This window comes from Phoca vitulina, unplaced genomic scaffold (genome assembly GCF_004348235.1).
Source record: "Phoca vitulina isolate PV1807 unplaced genomic scaffold, GSC_HSeal_1.0 scaffold40, whole genome shotgun sequence".
Classification (NCBI taxonomy): Eukaryota; Metazoa; Chordata; class Mammalia; order Carnivora; family Phocidae; genus Phoca; species Phoca vitulina.
Window position 1 is genome coordinate 20,993,122 of NW_022589743.1, and position 10,664 is coordinate 21,003,785.

The window sequence follows — 10,664 nt, forward strand, 5'->3', positions numbered from 1 at the left end:
GAAGGGAGGCAAAACTAAATAATAATTGAAAATGTTCTAGATTTCATCATAGTAGGGAATCACTGGATTTAGGAAGCACACAAATCATAAGCAGGATAGACAACGCGTTCTAGTGGGACTGCAGGATGATGAAGCGGTCTTAAATGTGACAAAGAAAAATTGCCTAAAATGAATAACATTGAAAACTTGACTTCTCAACAGCAACAACTTAAGCTGGAAGACAAAAGAATGATATAGTCAAAGTTTTGAGAAGAAATAAATGTTAACCTAAAATTATAAACTGTCATTTAGTGCGAGGACTTAAAGATATTTTCAGAACAAAAATTCAGTTTACTATGAATAGATCATTACCAAAGAATGTACTAAAAGAAGAAGAAAAAGAATAAGCAGATCTCCAAGAATGGTGAATAAAGAAATTGGTGAACATGTGGGGAAAACTAAGCAAATGCAGATCGCATAGAGCAATAATAATAACGTCTAGTTGGGAGGGGAATAAAATCAGATAGGGATTCTCTAAACTGGAATACACATACCTGTGGAGATAAATGAAAACTCTGGGATGTACAGAGGCATATCTCTTTTTTTTTAAGATTTTATTTATTTGTCAGAGACAGAGAGCACAAGCAGGGGGAACAGCAGGCAGAGAAAGAAGCAGACTCCCCGCTGAGCAAGGAGCCCGATAGGGGACTCCATCCCAGGACCCTGCGATCATGACCTGAGCCGAAGGCAGACGCTTAACCGACTGAGCCACCCAGGTGTCCCAAGGCACATCTATTTTTAAGAGTCAGCTTCAAGATGTTCCTGCCATCATTCTACAGGGTGTTCTCCACTTCCCCCTTCACAATCACCATTCTCCTGCTTCACAAAAGAAAGACATACTTCTTACACCATAATTATTACTGTGGTGCAATGACCCTTTGTGTAAAAAGCCTGGTTGCTAAGTAAAAGGGACAATATGAAACAGTTTTTGTTTAAAAAGCCCTCACCTCTTTCATCTCACTGCTGTCAAATAATACATCAATCCTGAGAGATAACTTCTCGAAAGTAAAGCAAAGAGAGCATTAGTAAGAAATATTGAGACTGGCAGAATTTTACTTCACTCAGGCAACAAATTCATACCACACAGCTCTGTCTTAAAATTCAGAAGTGAGAGGGTTTTTTATGGAAACATGTATAAAATGAAGCCAGACTTTTTCTAACAGAAATTAAATCTATTTTGACTGCTTGGTTTGCCAATAAGGACTTTCCAATCAGTTCATATGGTAGTCATTTTTTCCATAATTAGAATTAGCTGGAATCTGCAGCTACCAAGTTCTGACAAAAATAGGCAAAAGATTAAAAAATTATCAAAAAATATTGTACAAATGTTGGCAAGAATGTGAGAAGTTGGAACCCTTGTGCATGGCTGATGGGAGTGTAAAATGGCGCAGCCGCTATGGAAAAGTGTGGTGGTGGTTCCTAAAATTAGAATTATTTTTTGATCCAGTAATCCCATTTCTGGGTATATACACAAAAGAATTGAAAGCAGGGACTTAAACAGATATATGAACACCAATGTTCATAGCACTAATTCACAATAGCCAAAAAGTGCAAACAGCCCAAATGTCCATCCATGGATGAATGGATAAACAAAATGTGGTATGTGTGTGTGTATGTGTGTGTGTATACACATATGTATACATATACAATATATATATATACACACACACCATAGAATATTATTCAGGCTTTAAAGGGAAGGAAATGCTGATACATGATACATGGATGAGCCTTGAACACATTATGCTATATAAAATAAGCCAGACACAAAAGAAAAAACACTGTATAATTCTACTTATATGAGGTACCTAGAATAGTCAAATTCATAGAAGGTAGTATAGTGGGTACCAGGGTGAGGGAGGAGAGAGGGAGTGAGTGGGGAATGGAGAGTTAATGTTTCATAGGTATGGAACCTCAGTTTGAGATGATGAAAAAGTTCTGGAGATGGATAATGGTGCTCGCTGCACAACAATGTGAAAGTACTTAACGCCATTGAACTGTACAGTTAAAACGTTTAAAATGGTAAATTTTGTATATGTTTTACAATATACACTATATATATATATATATATATAAAGCTGTGCTGTCCCAGAAATAGAAAGATGTTTAATCATTAATTTGTCTCTTTTCTAAGTAATAAAATCATTTTAAGGATATAAAATAAATTAATTGTAAATTTAAGGGTTCACTTCTGGACTCTCAATTCTATTCTACAGATCTACATATCTGTCTTTATACCAATTACTACAGTGCCTTGATTTTTGTACCTTTACAGGTAGTTTTGAAATCAGGAAGTGTGTGTCCTCCAACTGTGTTCATTTTCAAGAGTATTTTGGCTCTTCTGAGTCCCTTGCATTTCCATATGAATTTTAGGACCAGCTTGTTAATTTCTGCAGAGGCCAGCTGGGATTTTGATAAGGATTGCACAGAATCTGTAGATCAGTTTGGGGAATATGCCATGTTAACCATATTAAATCTTCCAATCCATGAACATAGGATGTCTATCCATTTATTTAGCTTTTCTTTCAGTTCTTTCAAGGTTTTGTAACTTTACGTTTACAAGTCTTATGCTTCCTTTCCTTTGTTAAATTTATTTCTGATGGAAATTTCTTTTTGTTTTTTTAAGATTTTATTTATCTATTTGACAGAGAGACAGCTAGAGCAGGAACACAGGCAGGGGGAGTGGGAGAGGGAGAAGCAGGCTTCCCGCAGAGCAGGGAGCCCAATGCGGGGCTCGATCCCAGGACCCTGGGATCATGACCTGAGACGAAGGCAGACGCTTAACGGCTGAGCCACCCAGACACCCCTCTGACAGAAATTTCTTAATTTTTGATGAAATTTTCTTAATTTCATCTTCAGATTATTTATTACTAATCTATAAAGATACAATTGATTTCTGTATATTGATACTTATCCCAGAACCTGGCTGAACTCATTGATTAGTTCTAATAATTTTTTTATGTATTCCCCTTAGGATTTTCTAATAAAGTTTAATGTTCTCTGGGAAAACACTGCAATCCCCAAAATTTTATATAAAGCTATTGTTTTTTTTTTCCTGAGGGTAAAACAGAATAATGAAAAGTTTCCAGTTATGTTTAAAAAAAAAAAAAATGATGGGGCGCCTGGGTGACTCAGTCGTTAAGCGTCTGCCTTCGGCTCAGGTCATGATCCCAGGGTGCTGGGATCGAGCCCCGCATCGGGCTCCCTGGTGGGAAACCTGCTTCTCCTTCTCCCACTCCCCCTGCTTGTGTTCCTTCTCTCGCTGTGTCTCTGTCAAATAAATAAATAAAATCTTAAAAAAAAAAAAGAAATGATGATGCCATTTAATAAGGAAACTTTTTTTTTTTTTTTTAAGTAGGCTCCACACCCAGCATGGAGCCCAGCACGGGGCTTGAATTCACGACCCTGAGATCAAGACCTGAGCTGAGATCAAGAGTCATACACCTAACACTGAGCCACCCACGTACCCCAAGGAAATCTTTTGTTTGTTTGTTTGTTTTAAGATTTTATTTATTTATTTGAGAGAGAGACACAGAGCACAAGCGAGGTGAGGAGCAGAGGGAGAAGCAGACTCCCCGCAGAGCAGGGAGCCCGATGCGGGGCTCCATCCCAGCACCCTGGGATCATGACCTGACCTGAAGGCAGACACTTAACCAACTGAGCCACCCAAGTGCCCTGTTTTTTGTTTTATTTTTTTCATTTTGGGGAGCAGTCAGGCATCGCTATCTCTGTCTTGCCAAGAACTTTTTATTTCAAGATGTCAAACCTATTAAAAAGTAGAAAGAAACAGTACCATTGACCCTTGAACAACATAGGTTTGAGTTGTGGAGGTCCATTTATATGTAGATTACAGTACAATATTATTAACGTATTTTCTCTTAGGATTTTCTTAACACTTTCTTTTCTCTAGCTTACTTTATTGTAAGAATATAGTATATAATACATAGATAAAATATGTGTTAATCGACTATGTTATCAGTAAGACTTTCAGTCAACAGCAGCTTATTAAGTTTTGGGGATTCAAAAGTTATACAGATTTTCAACTGCCTGGTGGGGGGGTCAGCACCCCTAACTCCAGATTGTTCAAGGGTCAACTGTATAATGAAAACCAAATACCCTTCACCTAGATTCACCAGTATGAAACATTTGCCACATTTGCTTTATTAGTCTATACACAAATATGTCTTCATTTATGTATATAAATATATGTACTTTTTAAAATTTTTGCTGAAACACTATGAAACTTCACCCCTAATGTATCCCCCCAAAGCAAGGACATTATCCTAAATAACTGTAGTTCTATCAGACCTAAGAAATTTAACAATTGGTATTTTACCTAATATCCAGGACATACCCAATTTCTTTAATTCCCCTCAAAATTTTATTTATAACTGGGTTCCCCCCACCACCACCACCAATTCAGGATCTAGCCCAGGATCATGTCTTGCATTTGGTTGTCATGTCTCTTTAGGATCCTGTAATAGGAGAGGCTTTCTGCCTTTTCTTTTTCATGGCATTTGGCATTTATGAAAGTGCAAAACCAACTGTCTTGTAGAATGTCCTACAAAGATTTGGATTTTTCTGATTGTTTCCTCATGATTAGATTCAGGTTACAGAATCCTGGAAAGACTATTATTACAGAGGTGATGCAGTATACTTCCCATTCCATCAAATCAGGAGGCACAACGTTTGTCCCATTTTGGGTGATACTAAGTTTGATCCTTTGATCAGGTTGTGGTTGCCAGATCTCTCCATTGTAAAAGTACCCTTTCCCAACTGAAAGCTTTTCCCCTAAGGTCAGGAACACGGCAGGGATGTCCACCATCACCACTGCTATTCAACATAGTACTAGAAGTCCTAGCCACAGCAATCAGAAAACAAAAAGAAATAAAAGGCATCCAAATCGGCAAAGAAGAAGTCAAACTCTCACTCTTTGCAGATGATATGATACTTTATGTGGAAAACCCAAAAGACTCCACCCCAAAACTGCTAGAACTCATACAGGAATTTAGTAAAGTGGCAGGATATAAAATCAACGCACAGACATCAGTGGCATTCCTATACACCAACAACAAGACAGAAGAAAGAGAAATTAAGGAGTCGATCCCATTTATAATTGCACTCAAAACCATAAGATACCTAGGAGTAAATCTAACCAAAGAGGCAAAGAATCTGTACTCAGAAAACTATAAAATACTCATGAAAGAAATTGAGGAATACACAAAGAAATGGAAAAACGTTCCATGCTCATGGATTGGAAGAACAAATATTGTGAAGATGTCAATGCTACCTAGAGCAATCTACACATTTAATGCAATCCCTATCAAAATACCATCAACTTTTTTCAAAGAAATGGAACAAATAATCCTAAAATTTGTATGGAACCAAAAAAGACCCTGAATAGCCAGAGGAATGTTGAAACAGAAAAGCAAAGCTGGTGGCCTCACAATTCCGGACTTCAAGCTCTATTACAAAGCTGTCATCATCAAGACAGTATGGTACTGGCACAAAAACAGACACATAGATCAATGGAACAGAATAGAGAGCCCAGAAATGGACCCTCAACTCTATGGTCAACTAATCTTCGATAAAGCAGGAAAGAATGTCCAATGGAAAAAAGACAATCTCTTCAACAAACGGTGTTGGGAAAATTGGACAGCCACATGCAGAAGAATGAAACCGGACCATTTCCTTATACCATACACAAAAACAGACTCAAATGGATAAAAAACCTCAATGTGAGACAGGAATCCATCAAAATCCTTGAGAAGAACACAGGCAGCAACCTCTTCGACCTCAGCCGCAGCAACTTCTTCCTAGAAACATTGCCAAAGGCAAGGGAAGCAAGGGCAAAAATGAACTATTGGGACTTCAACAAGATAAAAAGCTTTTGCACAGCAAAAGAAACAGTCAACAAAACCAAAGAACAACCGACAGAATGGGAGAAGATATTTGCAAATGACATATCAGATAAAGGGCTAGTATCCAAAATCTATAAAGAACTTATCAAACTCAATACCCAAAGGACAAATAATCTAATCAAGAAATGGGCAGAAGACAGGAACAGACATTTCTGCAAAGAAGACATCCAAATGGCCAACAGACACATGAAAAAGTGCTCAACATCACTCAGCATCAGGGAAATACGAATCAAAACCTCAATGAGATACCACCTCACACCAGTCAGAATGGCTAAAATTAACAAGTTAGGAAATGACAGATGTTGGCGAGGATGCAGAGAAAGGGGAACCCTCCTACACTGTTGGTGGGAATGCAAGCTGCTGCAGCCACTCTGGAAAACAGTAGGGAGGTTCCTCAAAAAGTTGAAAATAGAGCTACCCTACAACCCAGCAATTGCACTACGGGGTATTTACCCCAAAGATACAAATGTAGTGATTCGAAAGGGCACATGCACCCCAATGTTTATAGCAGCAATGTCCACAATAGCCAAACTATGGAAAGAGCCTAGGTGTACATGGACAGATGAATGGATAAAGAAGATGTGGTATATCTATACAATGGAATATTATGCAGCCATCAAAAAAATGAAATCTTGCATTTACAACGACGTGGATGGAACTAGAGGGTATTATGCTGAGCAAAATAAGTCAATCAGAGAGCACAAGTATCATATGATCTCAATGATATGAGGAATTTGAGAAACAAGACAGAGGTCACAGGGGAAGGGAGGGAAAAATGAAACAAGATGAAACCAGAGAGGGAGACAAACCATAAGAGACTCTTAATCTCAGGAAACAAACTGAGGGTTGCTGGAGTGGTGGGGGGTGGGAGGGATAGGGTGGCTGGGTGATGGACACTGGGGAGGGTATGTGCTATGGTGAGCGCTGGGAATTGTGTAAGACTGATGAATCACAGACCTGTACTCCTAAAACAAATAATACACTATATGTTAATTAAAAAGATAGTTAAAAAAAAAAAAAAGTACCCTTTCCCTTTGTAATTAATAAGTAATCTATGGAAAGGTACTTTGATTTTTTTTTTTAAGATTTTATTTATTTTTTGACAGAGAGAGACAGCCAGAGAGGGAACACAAGCAGGGGGAGTGCGAGAGGGAGAAGCAGGCTTCCTGCGGAGCAGGGAGCCCCATGCGGGACTCGATCCCAGGACCCTGGGATTATGACCTGAGCCGAAGGCAGATGCTTAACGACTGAGCCACCCAGGCACCCCTGGAAAGGTACTTTGAGACCACATTCCTCAACAAACTCATCCAGTGCCATCTATCAATGATCTTTCCATGAATGTTCTGAAACTGCCCCTAAAGGAAGCTGTGGCAAACACTGTTCATGGACCACTGAAATCTCTCTTTCCCTGGCACAAGATCAGACTACATTCCCAAGCCCCTGGTGGCAACATGTGGGCACATCTAAATTCTCTCCACTGGAATGTCATTGGAAGGGATGTGTACCACTTCCAGGCCTAGGCCTTAGTATGATGGATATACTCCCTCCATGCTTTCTTTCTACTTACTAACTAGAACCTATGGCCACCTGGCCTTGACCATGGAGATAACAATGCCTTAGAGCAGGAATCAGTCAACTACAACCACCACGGGTCAAATCAGGCCCAGTGCCTGTTTTTGTAAATAAAGTTTTATTGGAACATGGCCACATTTGCTCATATACATATTTTCTGTAGTTGCTTTCACATAATAAATGGCGTGGCCGACAAAGCCTAAAATATTTATGGCCTGGCCATTTGCAGTACATGTTACAGTACAGTACAAGTTGGCCCGCCCCGGCTGCAGTATATAGTAGGCACTTGATGAGCGAGCAATGTTAACGCTCCCATTACATGGGCCCCTTGACTTCCCCCACCAGATGTATTTGAAACCCATCTAATCTTGAAAAAAAAAGCCTGACCCTAATACCTCCCGCTCTTTCCTTTTTTAACTGTTAAGCTTCTAGAAACACGCTCTAGTTATACAAATTCCAGGGTCTTGCTTCCAGCCCTCTCCCACACATCAGTCAGCCCACCTTGCGCATTAGGGCCAGACGCATCTTCCTGCAACATGATTGTCATCCCAATCTGCCTTGCTCAAGATCTCCCACTGTCTACTGCCCTGACATCAAACCTAACGGACTCTTAGCTTTCCAGACCCAGTAATCTGACCCTTCCTCCCCAAATCAAACTTAGCTCCACTCCTACCTGACAACCAGAGCTGGGACAAGCGTGAGGTGAGGGAGATATTCCCCAAGGCACAAAACTTAGGTGGTACCAAAAACTCAGTAATCAGGATAGATAATATCTTAATGCAGTATTTTTTTTAAAAAATCAAAATTAAGGGGCGCCTGGGTGGCTCAGTCGGTTAAGCATCTGCCTTCGGCTCAGGTCATGATCGCAGGGTCCTGGGATCGAGTCCCGCATCTGGCTCTGTGCTCAGCGGGGAGTCTGCTTCTCCCTCTGCCTCTGTGATCGCTTTTGCTCTCTCTCAAATAAATCCTTTAAAATATAAAAATAAAAATTGGGGCGCCTGGGTGGCTCAGTTGGTTAAGCGACTGCCTTCGGCTCAGGTCATGATCCTGGAGTTCCAGGATCGAGTCCCGCATCGGGCTCCCTGCTCAGCAGGGAGTCTGCTTCTCCCTCTGACCCTCCCCCCTCTCATGCTCTGTCTCTCATTCTCTCTCAAATATATAAATAAAATCTTTAAAAAAAAAATAAAATATAAAAATAAAAATTAATGCAAAAGATCCATGAACAACAAAATATCCAAATTTTAAACAAAGTCTTTGAGAACTAACTTGCACCCACTCTGCCCCTCCATCTACGTTCACGGGGTCTTGGACATGAAAAGGAGGTAATCACTCAAAACTCCACAAAACCCACAGATCTCAAGAGAGATCATTCTGAATCTTCCCCTCCCACAGCCCCCTTGCTACACCCCCAGCACCACCAGAATCTTAGCTTTTGTTAATGAACGTGTAAGGTTTTGGCTTCGAGGTGTGAAGCCATCCGCAGATCCTAGAGCCACAGTGGCTTCCTGGGTCTTAGCATTTTCCATTAGCAGGTGGCAGTGTCCACGAGCCAGGAGGCTTTCGTACACAGTTCACTCAACAATGACTCTGGCTTTGTGTTAGTGAAATGGCAGATACGGAACCCACAGTCCAGCAGGAAAGGTGTGTGGGGACACAGAGTCAGATCAGTGTGGCTCAGAGTGAGAGGAACAGACGTGTCCCAGAGAATGCCGCCAAGGCTCAGAGACGGCAGCAACACCACCAAACAGAGACCAGCAGGGGAGGAGGCCTTTGGGCCTTCAGATACGCAGGGAAGGGGGGGTGGGAGCTGCGAGAAGTGTGGGTGCATTTTAAGGAGAGGAAAAGTGAAACAAAAGCAGAGGAAAGAACTCTACAGTTGCTGCCAAACAGGAAAGCGGCGGGTCCCTCCTCTGAGCACCTCTCAGCTGGGGTTCCACTTCCAGCACTACTGGGCTAACGGCGTCCATCTCATCACAGTACAAATCATTTTCAAAAGGTGCTAAACATTGCCTCATCTCACTCAGAAAGACAGGGAAACTGCTTGGAGAACCCCCCCCCCCCCTTTTAAAAGTCAGTCTTTCACTTCACCCTTGCTTTGGGTGGGGGACTCTGCGGATTGATGAGCCATCCTCCCTCCTCCCTCCTCCCCAGGGCCATTTGCCTTCTACCACTTATCTGACCTCCAGTGAAGAGCTGCAGTTCCCCCGCTAAAGGAATTTCAAACATTAAGGCAGCAGCTGCACACTTTTTTTTTTTTTTTTTGGATAGAAAAGCCTTGCAGGGAAAGTGCTTGGCCTTGCAAGTCTTTATCTACAGATAACCAACTTGGCCGGGTGCGAGGTTTGCCGAGGATCAGTCACATTAGCAGCCGTACACTTACACATTCCCTGGGCAAACCCCAGCTTCGGGGCCCCACACGCCCTCCCCGGCCCCCCAGCAAGCAGTTCTAATCAGCACGCGGTGCAGCTGAAAGCCACTGCTGGGGCCCGGGCCGAGCACCCTGCTGCCAGGCCCCTCCGGAGTGGGTGTGGGAGTGTGTGTGTGTGTGTGTGTGTGTGTGTGTGTGTGTGTGTAGGGGGGCTCCACCTGCCCCTCCGGAGTGGGGTGTGCATGGAGGGGATGTGGGGGGGCTCCACCTGCCCCCGACAGGCTCTGGGCTGCCAGAACTCTGTGCTCTGACCGCGTTCAGCCACGAGTGCCCTTCATCCCTTGCACACCACACCAGAAGGAAGCTTCACCTCCCTCCCCTGCTATGCTCTCCTGCCACAGGCTCTGTCCCGCCGTCCTCCCTAGTGAACAGCCCCCTCCTCTCCAGAGCCCAAAGCCCTCCACACCCTCAGCCTTCACCTGCTGCAGGAACAGACACCTGGCTCCCTGCCCTCCCAGGTCTCGGCTTCCCCACGGCCCTCTCCAGTGGAGGCCGTTCATTTGTTCACACACCTGACCTGCGGGTTAGGAGGTGGGGTCACCGGCCTCCCTGCTCCCCAAGGCCACAAGCTCACCATTTCCTCTCCACTCTCTGAGGTTTAAGCCACGCCCCAGCCCGTGCCCACCTTCTCCTGGTCACTCCTCTTGGCAACAGGCTGACAGCCTTCTCTCCACCCAACTGCCACCACCGTCATCCTATGTGGT